Below are 16054 nucleotides of genomic sequence, written 5' to 3' on the forward strand. Positions count from 1 at the left end.
CAATTGTGCATGGCTTATCAGATGTGTGATAAACTAGAATATTTTAAACAAAAATAATAAAAGAAAAAATTATCCACACTCTCTCCACCCCGTGTGCAAATGGTGCCCGAAGGGCACCATTTGTGCATGGCGTATAAAAACTACGAAAAATTAAAATATTACCTTTCAAAACGAAGTGCATCATATGTCCTCCATGTGCGCACGGTGCGCGAAGCGCATCGTGCGTACATGGCCCATCTAGCGTAACGTGGGCACGCGGTGCGCGTAGCGCACCGCGTGCCCACTGTGCGTGCACGGCACTAACTGCGTAAAGTGGGCGCGCGGTGCGCGAAGCGCACCGCGTGCTTACTGTGCGAGCACGGTGCGCGAAGCGCACCGTGCGCGCACGGAACGAACTGCGTTAAGTGGGCGCGCACGCCACGAATGGCGTAAAGTAACTTAGCATTTAAAAAACCGTACAAATTCACTGAAAAAACCATAGGTTTCACACACGTTATAGTTAGGAATTAGCATTTAAAAAACCTTGAAAATTCACTGAAAAAACCATAGGTTTCACACATGTTATAGTTAGCGGAAATTTTACTGATAAAAAACCAGTGAAATTCCCCCGTTATAGTTAGTGCAGGCAACTATAACTCACGCGACCGCAATCTTCTGCTGATGACATATGTGTCTTTATGAAAAAAAAATATTTGTAATATATGTATAGCTAAAAATGTATGGAAGAAGACATGGGCAAATAAGTGTCTAAATACAGTATTAGCATCAGCAGAGGATTGCGGTCGCGTGAGTTATAGTTGCCTGCACTAACTATAACGGGGGAATTTCACTGGTTTTTTATCAGTAAAATTCCGCTAACTATAACATGTGTGAAACCTATGGTTTTTTCAGTGAATATATATATATATATATATATATGCAGCTCCCAAAACTCCCGTATTTCTCAAGCAGAGTTAAGCACTCACTGGAGGGGTTAAGTATCGTTTTTTCTTTATTTCAGCAGAAACATCAGATAGCGAGACAGACGCGTTTCGAATAGATCTTCATCAGTGTCTCATTAGCAAAACCGCGCGCCAACATTAAATACACATTACGTCATGTATCGCGCGACAGCGTGAACAGAGTCAAAAAAACAAAAAACAGAAACAGATGATGGCAATGGTCCCACGCTATCGCATTACTCGTGGGGCGGCCATCTTTGAGTGATGTATTCACAAAAAGAATGTCAATAGGATGTATGTCTCTTATCCCTCGAGGAACCATTGCAGACCAAATGACCATATTTACAATAGTTTATTGCGTATTGCTGTTAGTGTACAAATTAGATGAGTTACAATCAACAATTCATCATGAAATACATATAACATTATGATCTCCATATCTGGGAGTCGACATAACGCCATGTATTGGCTGTGGCTCCATATTTTTTAAAAAAAAGTCAATATCATAGTACCATCTATGAGATATGGGGACAGAGGGTGGACAGTCAAAGGGGGAGAGAAAAGAAGGAAAGATGGTGCGAGAAAGACAACTAGTAGAGAAGTGAAAAAAGGGTTAACCCTAAAAGAAGGGTTTTGATAAAATGTATGCAAATGGAAACAGAACAAATTGAGAATTTTACGAATTTTCAGAATTCATAGTTCAACAGTTTCACGTATGCTATAGAATTCCAAGGGTTTCCAATACTTTAACTGGCCATGGAATGGCTCGGCAACCACAATCACTTGTACATTCTAGGTTTCAGCATTGTTCATATTCATTCTATGCATGCTGTCAACTACATCCATAAAACCTAAATGGCATCACCAGAATGGTCTGCAGCATATTTATCTACCCAGGTGTACATTCAATTCTTCCCCACTGTTAAGACCGTGCGGGGCCTTCGTGTGTAGGTCTATAATGTAGCGGGACTCTAATCTACGCAATCTTTGGACCCTATCACCTCCCCTGATATTAGCGGGTACATGATCCAGACCAAAGTACTGTAAAAGCTCCCTATTGCTGTGGTGGTTAATGGCAAAGTGCCTGGCTACAGGGTAATTGGTGTCATTCTTATTGATTGCGCGCTGGTGTTCTAAGATGCGCATTTTAACGCTGTTGATTGTACTGCCAATGTATTTGAGCCCACATGGGCAAATTAGACAATATACTACATGGGTGGTCTAGCAAGTGATAAATTTGTCTATGTGTCTTGGTTGCCTAACCCCTGGAATGTTGTACGTGAATACTCTTCTACAGTTCTTACAAGCCCTGCACTTCCCACATGGGAAGAATCCATGCAGAGCCTTGAGTATGCCTGTAGGTTGTGTCAATGGTGATAGATGACTCTGTACCAATTTATCACGGAGTGATCTAGATTTCCGGAAAGTGATCATTGGAACTTTCGGAACGTCCTTACCGATAACTGTGTCGGTTTGGAGGATGTGCCAGCTTTTTCTAAATATCCTCCTCAATTTATTGGCTTCATCCGAGAAAGTGGTTATTAAACGGAATTTGCCATCTTGATCATCTGTATATCTGTTAACTGACTTTTTATATATCAGTAATTCTTTTCTGGGTATTTTTCTGACTTTATTGAGTGTAGAGACCAATTCTTCATGATTGTAGCCCCTAACCTGGAATCTTTTCATACTCTGAATTGCTGCTTTTTCAAAATCAGCTTCTCTGGAGCAGTTACGTTTAAGGCGGAGAAGCTCGCCGTACGGGATACTATGAATAAGTTTAGGTGGATGGTTGCTGTGGGCGTGCAGAATGGAGTTGCCCGCAGTAGGCTTCCTGTACAGCTCGGTCTCAAGGACTCCGTCCCTGACAAACACCTTAAGGTCCAGATAATTTACTGTTAGAGAACTCATTTCATATGTGAACCTGAGATTTAATTGGTTATTGTTAAGGTCGGATATAAAGACCTGAGCCTGTTCTGGCGACCCTTCCCATACCAGGAAAAGGTTGTCGATGTACCTGTGCCATGCTATCACAAACTTGGTCCATTTGCCCATCTGATTACTGAGGGCGACCTGCTCCTCCCACCAGCCTACGAAAAGATTCGCATAGCTGGGGGCGAAGCAGGTCCCCATAGCAGTCCCTGATAGCTGTCTATAAAGTTGTTCTTGGAACAGATAAATGTTATTTGACAGGCAAAATTGGATAAATTCCATTAACATTGTGTTATGCTCCGAAAATTTCAATGGCCTTTTTGCCAGAAAATGGGCTACCGCCTCTAGCCCTTGGCTATGTTCAATGCATGTGTACAGGCTGGTGATATCCAGGGCAATTAATTGGTAGGTAGGTTCCCACCCGAATATATGTTAAAACATATTTATCTACAGTGGTGTATTATTTTCAGTGTTATTTTTAGTGTTAACCTTACAGTTTCACAAATCTTCTATTAGGCTCTTTCTGAGGTTTTTACGAGTTCTTGTGTATCAACTTACTGACAGACTGCTATGTTTGTTCACTAAAAATAACACTGAAAATAATACACCAATGTAGATAAATATGTTTTAACATATATTCAAATTTCTTATTGAATGTTTAATAAGGGAGAAAGGATGTGTTTCCTTTCTTCCTTCCTCTCACACTATTCTCTTTTGTTCTTTTCTTTGCAGGAGAAAAGGAAGGGACTAAATCTGGCACAAAGGGTCAATGGGGTCCCTACCCTTTTCTTCACTAATCCTCCAGAGAATGGTATCTTGACAACTATCAAGCAATCTTGAAGTAGGACTTTCCTAGTCTACCTTAACAACTATGGGTATTATTCTGGATTAAATAGACACTATGTCATAAGATTTTAATTGTACCATAGATATTTGAGTAGATAAGTTTTCTCTTCCCTCTCTGCCCACTCCATGAGTCCTTTTGCCTATTGATTTTCACTTATGGGTGTGTTATAGGGAGTCTAATGAAATAGGGTTAGCACAATAGGCCACTTACGATACTCTTAATGAGACAACAAACGTCGACTTAGGAACTTAGTGTATTAACTAATTTAAGACAATTGCTCTATACAAGCTTTGAGACTATGTTTGAAGCTCCCAATATTTTGTGAGTTCACTGCTATATAATCCATTGATTCTGTCTGCCACTATTAGGCAAGTTACTGTTTTATACAATTTTATTTGATTACCACATGACAATGAGCACTTGAATACAGTCATCTTTTCCTCTACGGATAATTGGCAGAGGTGTAGTTGTATTATCTGCGAGGTTCTATTATTTATACAGATGCAAAATCCTCTGTTTCATTGCCACTATCAGGCGCAGGGGGCTCTGTTCGTGTGTTTGCAGACTTACTTGGTCTCGTAAAGTTTTATTCAAAGCCTTCACCATACGATCGAGAGACCAAACACACAATGTTACATTAGGAGTAAAGGCTATGCGTAACGAGTGCCTAATCTCTGTTTTATATCAGTGCTACTTTGTCACTATGCTTCAAAGGATGTCTTGAGAATTGTACATTGCTAATTACACGTATTTATAATTAGTGTTACAAACATATAACGTATGCGCAATTTTCTTAAGCACACGCATTGCAAACTCTAACATTTTGGAAACTCATGCATTCTCGTAAGATACCATTCACTAGGTTAATAGAAGATAACTATACAACTTTGCATCCGCATAACACACTACAAATTGGCACTCGATGTAACGTAGCTGACCAGAGCATTCACAATGTCGAAAGTCCTATGTTGATGTCAATGACCATGTAATCGAACAGTATGTATTGTGGCATCTTTTGTTTGACATGCTGTGTGACCAAGCCCGTCCGCGGGTGAAACGCGTTACAGCTGGTTTATGAAGTGAATAAACCCAACTTTGTCGATTTGACCTTGTACCTCCCTGGTATTGTTTAATTGCTCCAGAGGGCGTTTGGGACTCCGATCGTGTTTATATTGTTTCCGGTGTTCTCCGCCGGTCCGCGCCACCCCTCCTTGTGGGCTTGAACTTCAGAAGGAGAAACTTTGGCTGATTTATATATATATATATAAAGAGAGAGAGAGAGAGAGAGAGAGAGAGAGAGAGGGAGAGAGAGAGCGATAGAGAGAGAGAGAGAACTGTTTGTCCTTAGTGAGTGAAAATGTAACCAGAACCATAATATTTATGAATTAAAAGAACATTGCATAAGTCTCGTCACTGTTAGCAATGCTCTTTTCATCAGTCATATCATTGGGCACATATATTCCAGAAACATGTAATCATGGTTGTCATCATCAGTTACATTGCACTGCAATTATAACATTAAATTAGAACTTTGCACCATAGTAGAATATGTGTGAATGTCGGTTTATCAGTACACCTTCAATAAATAACACTTAATTGGGCCACATTTATTTTCATTGACCTCCAGCGGTCCAAGATGCCTCTTATCTCCCACAATAATGCTAATAAACAGCATTTTATTCTCTGCACAACTACATATATTGTTAATTTTCTGTGGCATTTTGTCTAATGTATGTATTAAAAAATGATATTTAACCAAAAGCAGAATGCTAGGGATTTAGCACTAAACATTGGTCACAAAATTCTAGTTACGACTTGCAAACATTTATTTTTGTGACCAGTGTGGTATTTTCCAAACTAACCTATGTAATAATAAGTAGGTCCACAAAACATAGACTTGTAAAGGGTCACAATTAAACCCAACTCATACTGTGCTACTAAATCAAAATTTGGGTTTGTGACATAAAAACGCCATTTTGCTGTCGTTTGCCACTGCAAAAAGTCTTATTACATGTGGCTCCAAATTCATGTAATAGGTAATATCACTCTGAAGAGACCTACTCACTCCCTGGACAATGTCATTGTAAAATGGAATCTGTGACGCAGAAAACAGCGTTTTCCTCCTATCACTTTGACCTTTGCTCTACAGTAACAAATGTGTGACTATATGTCTACTAGTACAGTTACTATAGATAATGTTATTGGGCCAACTCTTAATTTTTACTGGAATGACATAAGAATGAATGCTGCTTATACTTAAGTTAGAACTTTTAACACCTTTCATCAAAACACTATTGCATTTTTCACACTGATAATGATGATTCATTTTAGGGGATTAAGACTCAACCCATGTCCATGCAGTGTGTTTGAGCAGGGTCGCCACAAAAAATCTGCACACAGCGAGAGTGATACTCTCGAACCTGATTGCCATAAAAAAAAAACGTATTTAAAGGATAGTTATCAAATGAATTTTATCAAATTAATGAAAGCTAAATGGTTCACTGAGTTGAAGATCCTGTTACCATCTGGCATATAGAGAAAAGCTGACACGAATGCATATTTATGGGTATGAGTGTTTCTATTGGAGGATAATAATGTTGTACGCAATACAAACCCTGGACTAAAAACGCATACATTTATATTTATCCAGTGCCAAAATGCCCTTTACAAATTTCCCCAGGGCTTTTCAGTACAAATTAATGCTACTCGGCACACTCCTCCTGCAAGTAAGCACATTTATTGTTTAGCTTCCTCCCTTCAAGATGTAAACGGAAAAAAGTAAAACAAGAACTAATACAGAGTGAAATGACAGTTTGTGGAATAGTTTCAGCCTGTAATATTTGGATCAAGAACAGGAAATGCCTAGTAAAGGAACAAAAATGTTGGCCCATTTTTTCAAATTATAAAACATCTGTCCCATCAGGGAGAGAGTCTGAGTCCACTAGGGTGTAGGCTTTGAATATCGAGTCCTGAATATCGACAGGACAGAATATTGTTCCAACAATGTCGAAGGACAAAACACCGAAAGGTTCGTTTCCATATGTTTTCCAAATAAATATATATATACACACACACACACACACACACACACACACACACACACACACACACACAACCACACACACGCACACACACACACACATACACGTGTTACCATCCTTGTGGGGACTATGTGTGAATACCTGCCTTGTGGGGACTAACCTTTCCCAATGTTTATACAACACACTAATAACAGAAAAATGTTAAGAAAAAATTCATGATACAGGATCCTGCTTCAAATTTGCAATATATTGTTATTTAATCGCGCGCACAGCACCATCCTTGTGGGGACTTGAACACGTGCTCCCATCCTTGTGGGGACCTAGTCCGTAACACTATTTGTGATTAAATATAGTCGAAGGCACATGGCTAAATGTTTATTTTATCAACAATATACACAAACAACACTATAATCTATTCATATATGAATTGCTGAATATATACTAGGGGTACACATTAAAGACAGATTATGTTAATGTGCCAGACAATATCATATCATGCTTAAAGGAAGAGACTTAAAGCTGTATTTAACTTATTTATTGGTGCTTAAAGTCTTAGGAGATAAGGGAACTAACACACAAAGAAATTAACATATGGAACCAAGGAATTTGGTCAAGTGGAACCCAGAGCTTGATTAGCTGCTTACATTTTTGCCAAAATAGATGTTCAAGTCCCCACAGAGAAAGCGGGTGAAGATCATTGTGTTTAAGTCTCCATAGAAATAGTGTGTGCATTCAAAGCTTAAATCCCATTATAAAGAGTGTGAAGCTAATGATGTTCAAGTCCACACAGAGGTTGTGTGTAGTTATAGGAATGCTCAGGTCCCCACAGAGATGGTATGTTATAATAGCGATGTTTAAGTCCCCATAGAGATAGTGTGTTATCATAGAGATGTGCAAGTCCCCACAGAGATGGTGTGTTATTAAAGTGATGTTCAAGTCCCCTCAAAGATAGTGTGTTATTACAGTGTTGTGCAAGTCCCCACTAAGATAGTGTGTGATTATAGTGATGTTTAAGTCCCCACAGAGATAGTGCATGAAGATGATTGTGTTTAAGTCCTCATTAAAATAGGGCCTGATTCACAAAGGTAAACTTAGACCAAAAGTCTAACTTTACTACTTTTCAGTATTCGCAAATCCCCATACAGAGAATGTGAAGCTGATGATGTTCAAATCGAAGCAAACACAAGGAGATGATGGACGGAGTGCTGAAACTTTCCAGTCACTCACCCAGCTATATGCAAATCAGTCTTAACCCTGTGTCTCATGGCACCCCTGGTGCTTCAAGACGAAACAGAGCTTGCGTTTAATTACAGGAATGCCTAAGTCCCCACAGAGATGATACGTTTTTATAGTTATTTTTAAGTCCCCACAAAGATATTGTTTTATTATAGTTTTTTTCAAGCCCCCACAAAGATAGTGTGTTATTATAGCAATGTTTAAGTCCCACAGATATAGTGCATGAAGATGATTTTGTTTAAGTCCTCATTAAAATAGGGCCCGAATCACAATGGTAAACTTAGACAAAAAAATCTAACTTTTTTACTTTTCAGTTTCAACAATGTAAACTTAGACCAAAATTCTAACTTTACTACTTATCAGTATTCACAAAGCCCCATACAGAGAATGCGAAGCTGATGATGCTCAAGCCAAAACAGAGCTTGTGTGTAGTTACAGGAATGCTCAAGTCCCCACAGAGATGGTGTGTGACTATAGTATTACCATGGTTGTCAAAGAGAATGTGTGTGATTATAGACATGCCCAGGTCCCCACAGAAATAGTGTGTGATTATAGAGATGTCCAGGTCCCCACAGAGATAGTGTGTGATTATAGACATTCCGTGGTCCCCACCGAGATAGTGTGTGATTATAGAGATGTTGAGGTCCCCACAGAGATAGTGTGTGATTATAGACATGCCCAGGTCCCCACAGAGATAGTGTGTGATTATAGACATGTCGAGGTCCCCATAGAGATAGTGTGTGATTATAGACATGCCCAGGTCCCCACAGAGATAGTGTGTGATTATAGACATGCCCAGGTCCCCACAGAGATAGTGTGTAATTACAGAGATGTCGAGGTCCCCACAGAGATGGTGTGTGACTATAGTATTACCACGGTTGACAAAAAGAATGTGTGTGATTACAGACATTCCCAGGTCCCTGCAGAGATAGAGTATGATTAAAGACATGCCCAGGTCCTCACAGAGATAGTGTGTGATTATAGACATGCCCAGGTCCCCACAGAGATAGTGTGTGATTAATGGGATGCACAGGGATAGCACAAAGTTATAGTGCGTGATTATAGTTGTGTACAAGTCCCCACAGTGATAATGTGTGATTACAGTCATATTCAAATCTCCACAGTGGTGTGTTTAATGATAGGTATGTTGAAGAACCCATACAGATCGTATTAGTCTGTTGGCTTATTAAATAAATTAATCCACTTGAGGGATGTGTTTGACCACTCTCTCACATGTTTGAATCCTGGTGCTACCACTCAGCCTTTATTCCTGCCAAGGTCTCTACAATAAGTATTATTTACTTGGATAGCAAAAAACATATGGTATTCAGAAACAAGATACCCTCAGGTGTGAATGTGCACTTTATATATGCACATGAGATGATGTGATGTGATAATAATGGTACTCAAGTCACCACTAGAGATAGACTGGAATTATCCCATATCTATGAATCCCACTTCAAATGCAACATTAACTGATTTAAACTGTGTTCATCCAGGAAGGTTTACACTTTCTTAAAAATCCAAGTATCAGAGTTCTCATTTTCTTTATTAGCCCCCATTTATCAATTCTAGTCTCCTTTAAGAAGATACAACTGCATTTCTGATTGCAATAAACTCCCCATACTGATTCACTTTGACACCTTAGGATTATTACAGTAGAGAAATTGATTTAAGAGCTGGCACATCTTTATAATTTTTGTCTCTATAATTCAAGAATGAAATGGTCCTCTTCTCACAAAGCTCTTCTTTCTCTCAAAGTTTTCCTTATACCAGCTCTTGGGACTCTTTCTAGCTAACCAGGTTTACAATCTATAAATACCTATATGTATGTGTATATATATATATATATATATATATATATATATATATATATATACATACATATGTCCTCACGAATGCTGCCTTTGAATTAAATTGGATAATTCCAGAGATTTGAGTGCTGGTCCATTTTTCATGTGAGAAGTGGAATTTTTCGATTGTTTAAGGCATGATGTGGTATCGCCTCAAACCAGCACCACTGGCGATTAGGAAGCACTCCGGAATCCACAAAATCCAGGTTGCAATATATATATATATATATATATACATATATATATATATATATATATATATATATATATATATATATATATATATACACATAAACCTTGTTTAACAAACTTTAAACATTTACTGTGTTTGGGAGCACAAATTCTGCAAGTGGATTTCCAGAATGGAGCTAGCAGTCCTTTGTGCAAGAGTAGAAAAAAATCAAGTTGGCAGAGGTACATCCGCCTTTTTTTATGGGAAGACACATTCTCAAAATGTGCCCAGATGAAACATGGGAAATTTTCCCAAAGTTGTAACATCAATTTGCTCAGCCTTTTATATTTGGAGTGTAAAATAGAAATTCTTAAACAAGGCCTAAACATTCTCAAAAGTGCCCGTGTCAGCTACAAAAGACTTTCTCCGCATTGATGGTCTCGTTATTTGAAAGGCAAAACATATACAAGAGTTTTACAAATTGTATTTCTGAACTGAGCTGGTATGCTCATAATGTAAGAGTAGAGAACGTCACTTTGGCTGACATACAGCTGTCTTTCATGGGAATAAAAACCTCAGAATGTGCCCAATTTAATTATAGGAATTTTTCACAATGTTGACAATTTTTTTTGAGGAGTGAGCCCAAATATTGTACTTCGGTGTGTGGGGGTATAAAACTAAGCTTCCAAAATGGAGCCGGTGAATCTTTTGTTCAGGAAAAGAGAAGAACAATTTGATAGTCATTCACTAGCTGTTTTTGTGAGAAAAGAAACCTTAAAAGGTGCCCATGTTAAAGATCGAAGTCCTTCACAAAGTTGAAAAACGTGTTTTTTGGCTGTGGGCATTTTATACATACAGTCTTAAACACTGTGGGCTTCAATTATGAAAGTGTTGCATCGCTGTGTGAAAGCAGCGATGCAACACTTTTCAGTGTGCCCTACTTGCGACATGATGGATGAGCAGCATTTCTTGTACGGCGCACCATGTCGCTAGGAATGGCAGATACGTCAGGAATCCTGACGTATCTGTCGGCGTGAAACCCATGCATTGCTGGGGTTGTGTCGTAAGCATGATGCAACTCCAGCAATGCATGGGGGAAGGCTATTCCCATTGCATTGCGTCACCCTTATGCCTGCAGTGAGGCAGGCGTTAGGTTGTGATGCAGTAGCGTCCTAGAAGTGGCACAGTGAAATCTGATAGATTTCACTGTGCCACTTCTACAAGGCTTTTTGCGGAGGAACACCCACCCTACATACACTATACCTGACGCATCACTTTGTAAATATGGTGCAACATGGTGCATTATTTATGCCACTGGAGCCTCACAAAAAGTGACGCAACGGCGTGGCAAGAGTGTAACAAGGGGCTCATCAATAAGCTCCTCATTACGCAATTAGGTTTTTGATCCCTTTGTGCCGGAGTAGAGAAAATTACTAATAGTTCTGTACCTACACTTTCATGAGACAAGGGACATTTTAAGAATGGGTACTTGTTAAATATGGTGAATGAAACAAATATTGATTCCAAAATATCATGTGACATAAATATGTTGTCAAAAATATCACCACTGCAAAAATATAGTGTAACAGAATAAAACAATTTAAGAATGCAGGTTTTATTGTACACAATATGGTAATAAAGACAATTGTTGTAAATAATATTGTGTACTTTAGTATACTTGTAATAAACATTGTTTTTTATAAATATATATTTATATATACTTATAATATTAGTAAAATTGTCTTTTTTTAAATATAGTTTGCAATTTTAAATGTGTAATTGAATTTTTAAAAGGCAATTAGATGGGTCTGGTGGCTCCGTGGACTAATGTGTCCATTGCAGGGCCTTTTTTTAATATCATGGTCATAGGTTCAAAACCCGGCGGGTCCACTCAGGCTTTCAACCATCTGAAGTCGATAAAATGAATACTGTTGGGTAACAATAAACATCTGTTAGTGCCAAGATGCCTAAGAGTTAATGTGCGATCTACAAATACCTATGTTAAGTAGTTTGGAATTTAGTAGAGGGATGTTGTGTTTTGGGGGGAATATGGTGGGAGGTTAATTACGTTTTAACAAATTATTTTTAATGTTAAGTAATGTAAGGTAACATCAAACTATAACTATTTAGTATGTAATGTTTTCATTTTTTAATTGTTTCATTTATTTGGGTTTAATTTCAGATTTGTATTTTATATTTTGTATAGTATAATTAGTTATAGCTAATTTAGCAGCATGTCAGTTTGTAGGGGAATAGGGTGAGAAATGATTTCAATGAAAATAGTTTTCTTTATTAATTATTTGTTATTTAAATATTTAATTCATAAATCATAATTTTTTCATTGAATATTTAGAATGAAAAAATAGCTTTATTTAGACTATGCAAGAAATAATTAGTAATGTATATCAGAAAGTGTTGAATATATTTATATGTTTACTTTATTTTAATTTTATTATTGTTTTATTTATTTTTTAATTTATCTTCTTGGTGTTTGTGGTTTTTTCAGTAGTAGCGAGATAAGTGAATTCTACGTAGGTTTATTTAAATATTTCATTTAATTATGGATTTGTTTTGTATATTTATAATAAATTGTGCATTTTATTTAAATGTATACAATATATAATTTCTAGTTTACCTATGGTTAATCATTTTATGTTTTTCGGTATTTACATTTTTTTTTTAGATGACCGTATTGGAATGATATATGTAACCTTTCTGAAGTCCAACACTTTCCCTACTGTTGCTTAAATTAAAGTGGGAACAGTAAATTTAGTCCATCCAATTTTTATGCTTTCCTTAATATTAAATTTGACATTGTGTGCAAACTAGGAGCATTCTGTTTACCAGGAGACTGTGTGGGGGGGGCGAGGTTTGGAGAGGTCTCGCTCGTGATTGAGGCTTGTGGCTCTCTTTCCAGACTCACGCTGTCATTTTCGGTCCTCTGGGCTCCCGTAGGGTGGAGCGGGGACGCCATCTTGGCCAGCAGCACTCTAGTCATGCAGGCTATAAAAAGAGAGGCCACTTCAATGAGTGCAACAGTAGGAAAAGTGTTGGATAGCGGAGGGATAAAAATTACTATTCCCACTCCAGTGAGTGCAACAGTAGGGAAAGTGTTGGATAGCAGAGGGATGCAATTTATTATTCCCATTCCAGCCAATGCAACAGTAGGGAAAGTGTTGGATTGCAGAGGGCAGGGGCGTAGGAGACACTAAAATTCTGGGGGGGACAGGGACAATCTTGTGCACTTTCCAGTGACCCTATACAAATCACCGCCCGTTAAACAAATACAATTACATACTTTCGAAGTGAAATATTGAGAAAAGCAGGCATGTAGTCACAGTTTGCATGTATGCTTTATTGTTATTTACATTCATATAGTAATGAGACCAAATGTTTAAAAAAACATATATATGAATCTTGCATCTTAATGCACAAAGCAAACAAAGGTCGCTGACTTAGGGTGGGGGCGTCGTGTTTGCAACTGCATTATGGTTTGAAAAGTACCTGCTGCTGCATTCCTGGTCTCCAGCAATTTTCAGGCAACAATAAAAATGTGAAGATAACTTTGGTGATTAAAGTTCTTTTTTTGAGAGAGATCGATGGCTTTTCTAGTGAAAGTTTTAATTCAAAAGGTCAGTGAGTTACTGCTTTTGTCTGAGATAATCTTTTGGTATTTGAAGTTTATAAGTTAAAATCCTAACATTGAACAGTGAGCTATTAACCGTCATCAAAGAGCTGCATAAAAACTTCAATGTATAGATTAGAACGTTATGATTTTCCCCCAGTCTTTCCCTATCCTAATGTTGGAAAATGGGTTCATTAGGATAGAAATCAATTCTAATTATTGAAGAGAACCCCCCAACCATGGTGTTATGTTTTACATTCTGAGTTTGTGTTTCTCTAGTGTTGCAAAGCCGCCCTGGGCACTCCCCAACTTTGTCCTGACTGGTACTGGTGGTACCTGACTGACTGACCCTGGCCTCTGCCTAAACAGCCAGTGCTATTCTGAAAGAGGCACTTAAAAATACAGTGAAAACACCTACATACACTAGGGTGCACTATGGGTTAGGGTACCCCTATGATTGGCATGACCTCTCCTATAAGGCCCTAGTACATAATAGGGCAGGGGGATTAGAACTACTTTGAAGTCCCTAGAATATAATAAGGCATGGCAGTTTAGAGGCCAGCAGCCTGTGTGCACTGCTGAAGCCTGAGGTCAGTTTAAAAGTAGCCCTGTGTTATAGGGCTGCTTTTAAAATGCAAATTGTGCCCAAACTCGACTTTTGGGTTTGGGGAACTTACAAATTGATCAACTACAATGTTGGGGCAAAATTAAGTGGAAAAATGTTTTCCACTTAACTATGGCTGTATCATATTTGCCACATAATACATCATCTGCTGCATAATCTAACGATTTCCTCCAAAACAATTTTGTAGCTCAAACGGATCCCAAATTACTAAAAGAAATGTGACTTGTGTTGCTGTGAAGTTTAGGGCCCTTTGCAAAGGTTAGTAAAGAAAACAATTCCTAAGAAAACAATTGGTCCCAGACACTCCTAATGACACTCAAATTAATACCTGTAGGAGAGTGTAGTATGCAATCAATTCACACAACCGAAAATGTATAATGTAAAGGCACATTCAACAGGGAAATCTCATAGATAAGAGGCCAACCAAAGTCAATTAAATTGCAAACATCAATATATTTCCCGCTGAATCATATTCATAAAATGCAAACTTAGGGGCTGACTACGATGGCAGGCGGACTTCAGTACCACCGCCATCGAATCGGGGAATGGGACCGCTGGCCTTCAAGGTGGAGGCCCCACGATAGGCATTACAATGCGACTGCCACTACGGTGTTCGCAGTGCCAATCTTTTACATTGCAGCTGGTGCTGCTGGCTGCATCATCCGCCGCAAAGTAAAAAAAAAGGAACATGTTAAATATATCGGTGCCTGCCACATGGTGCAGTGATATGTTGTGTGGCATCATAGATGCCCCCCAGGACCCATGTCTGGGGGCCAGGGGTAAAGGGGCCTGCTACGGGCCCCCCAATGTCCCTTTCGCCAGCATTTCCATGGCAGGTGAACCGCCATTGATAAGCTGGCGGGTAAGGGACATCGTAATCCCTGCTGCAGTGCATGGTAGGCACCACCAGCATTGTAGGAACCACGAGCCCCTCGACCACACCGGCGGGCTCAAGAAGCCCGTCGGATGCGTGGTGGTTGGTTTTTCCGACCGCCAGGTAACCACCCGCCATTGTAATATGGCGGGCTGTGATGCAGTCACCAATGGCAGTGGGACCGCCACCGACAGGGTGACGTGGCGGTCCCACTGCCATTATGATCACCCCCTAAGTTTGGTGTGCATGCAAATCCTACATTGCCAACCCCTGGCAAGTTGCACTGCTAGTGCTGGAAAAAGGCCAATGGAGGTACCAATGGGTGAGGTGGACTGGCCTCAAGGGTCTTGTGACCTCAGTGACAGATTCACTGTCGATCTAGGATGTGCTTCTTCATATGCCTGCCCGTAAGACTGGAAGTGAACTGCAGTATGGATTGTGGTGGACAGGTCCACCTGCGGGTGCTAAGACACCTGGGCTTCTAAGGTCTATCGGGCCTTCTAAGGTGTAGCATCGGAATAAGCTCTGTTGGGAGTGTGGTTTGGTGAACTGGTCATGAAGGTCTGAACATGGTTCTCCAGTTCCAAATTCAGCAGCTCTGGCCAGAGTGCCACATTCTCTCCCACACTGAACACCATACTGCCCCACTGAGAGAAACTCGCACTGCCTTCAGCACAACTCAATTGTGCTGCGACTAAATTCAAATTATGCACTAGACAACACTAAAATGCTGCCTGAAAAAAGATGAATAACACCCTGGAAAAAGCAAACACTCATAGGGAATGCAAGAATAAGCAAAGCATGTGAACTGTAATCAGAAAAAAACATGGTTACCTTAACGGTTTTAAACTCATTCTTCAGAAATCAGTAAGTGATTTTGCCTGAAACGTTCAAGACATGGCTACAGG

The sequence above is a fragment of the Triturus cristatus genome, chromosome 6 (assembly GCF_964204655.1).
Source record: "Triturus cristatus chromosome 6, aTriCri1.1, whole genome shotgun sequence".
Classification (NCBI taxonomy): domain Eukaryota; kingdom Metazoa; phylum Chordata; class Amphibia; order Caudata; family Salamandridae; genus Triturus; species Triturus cristatus.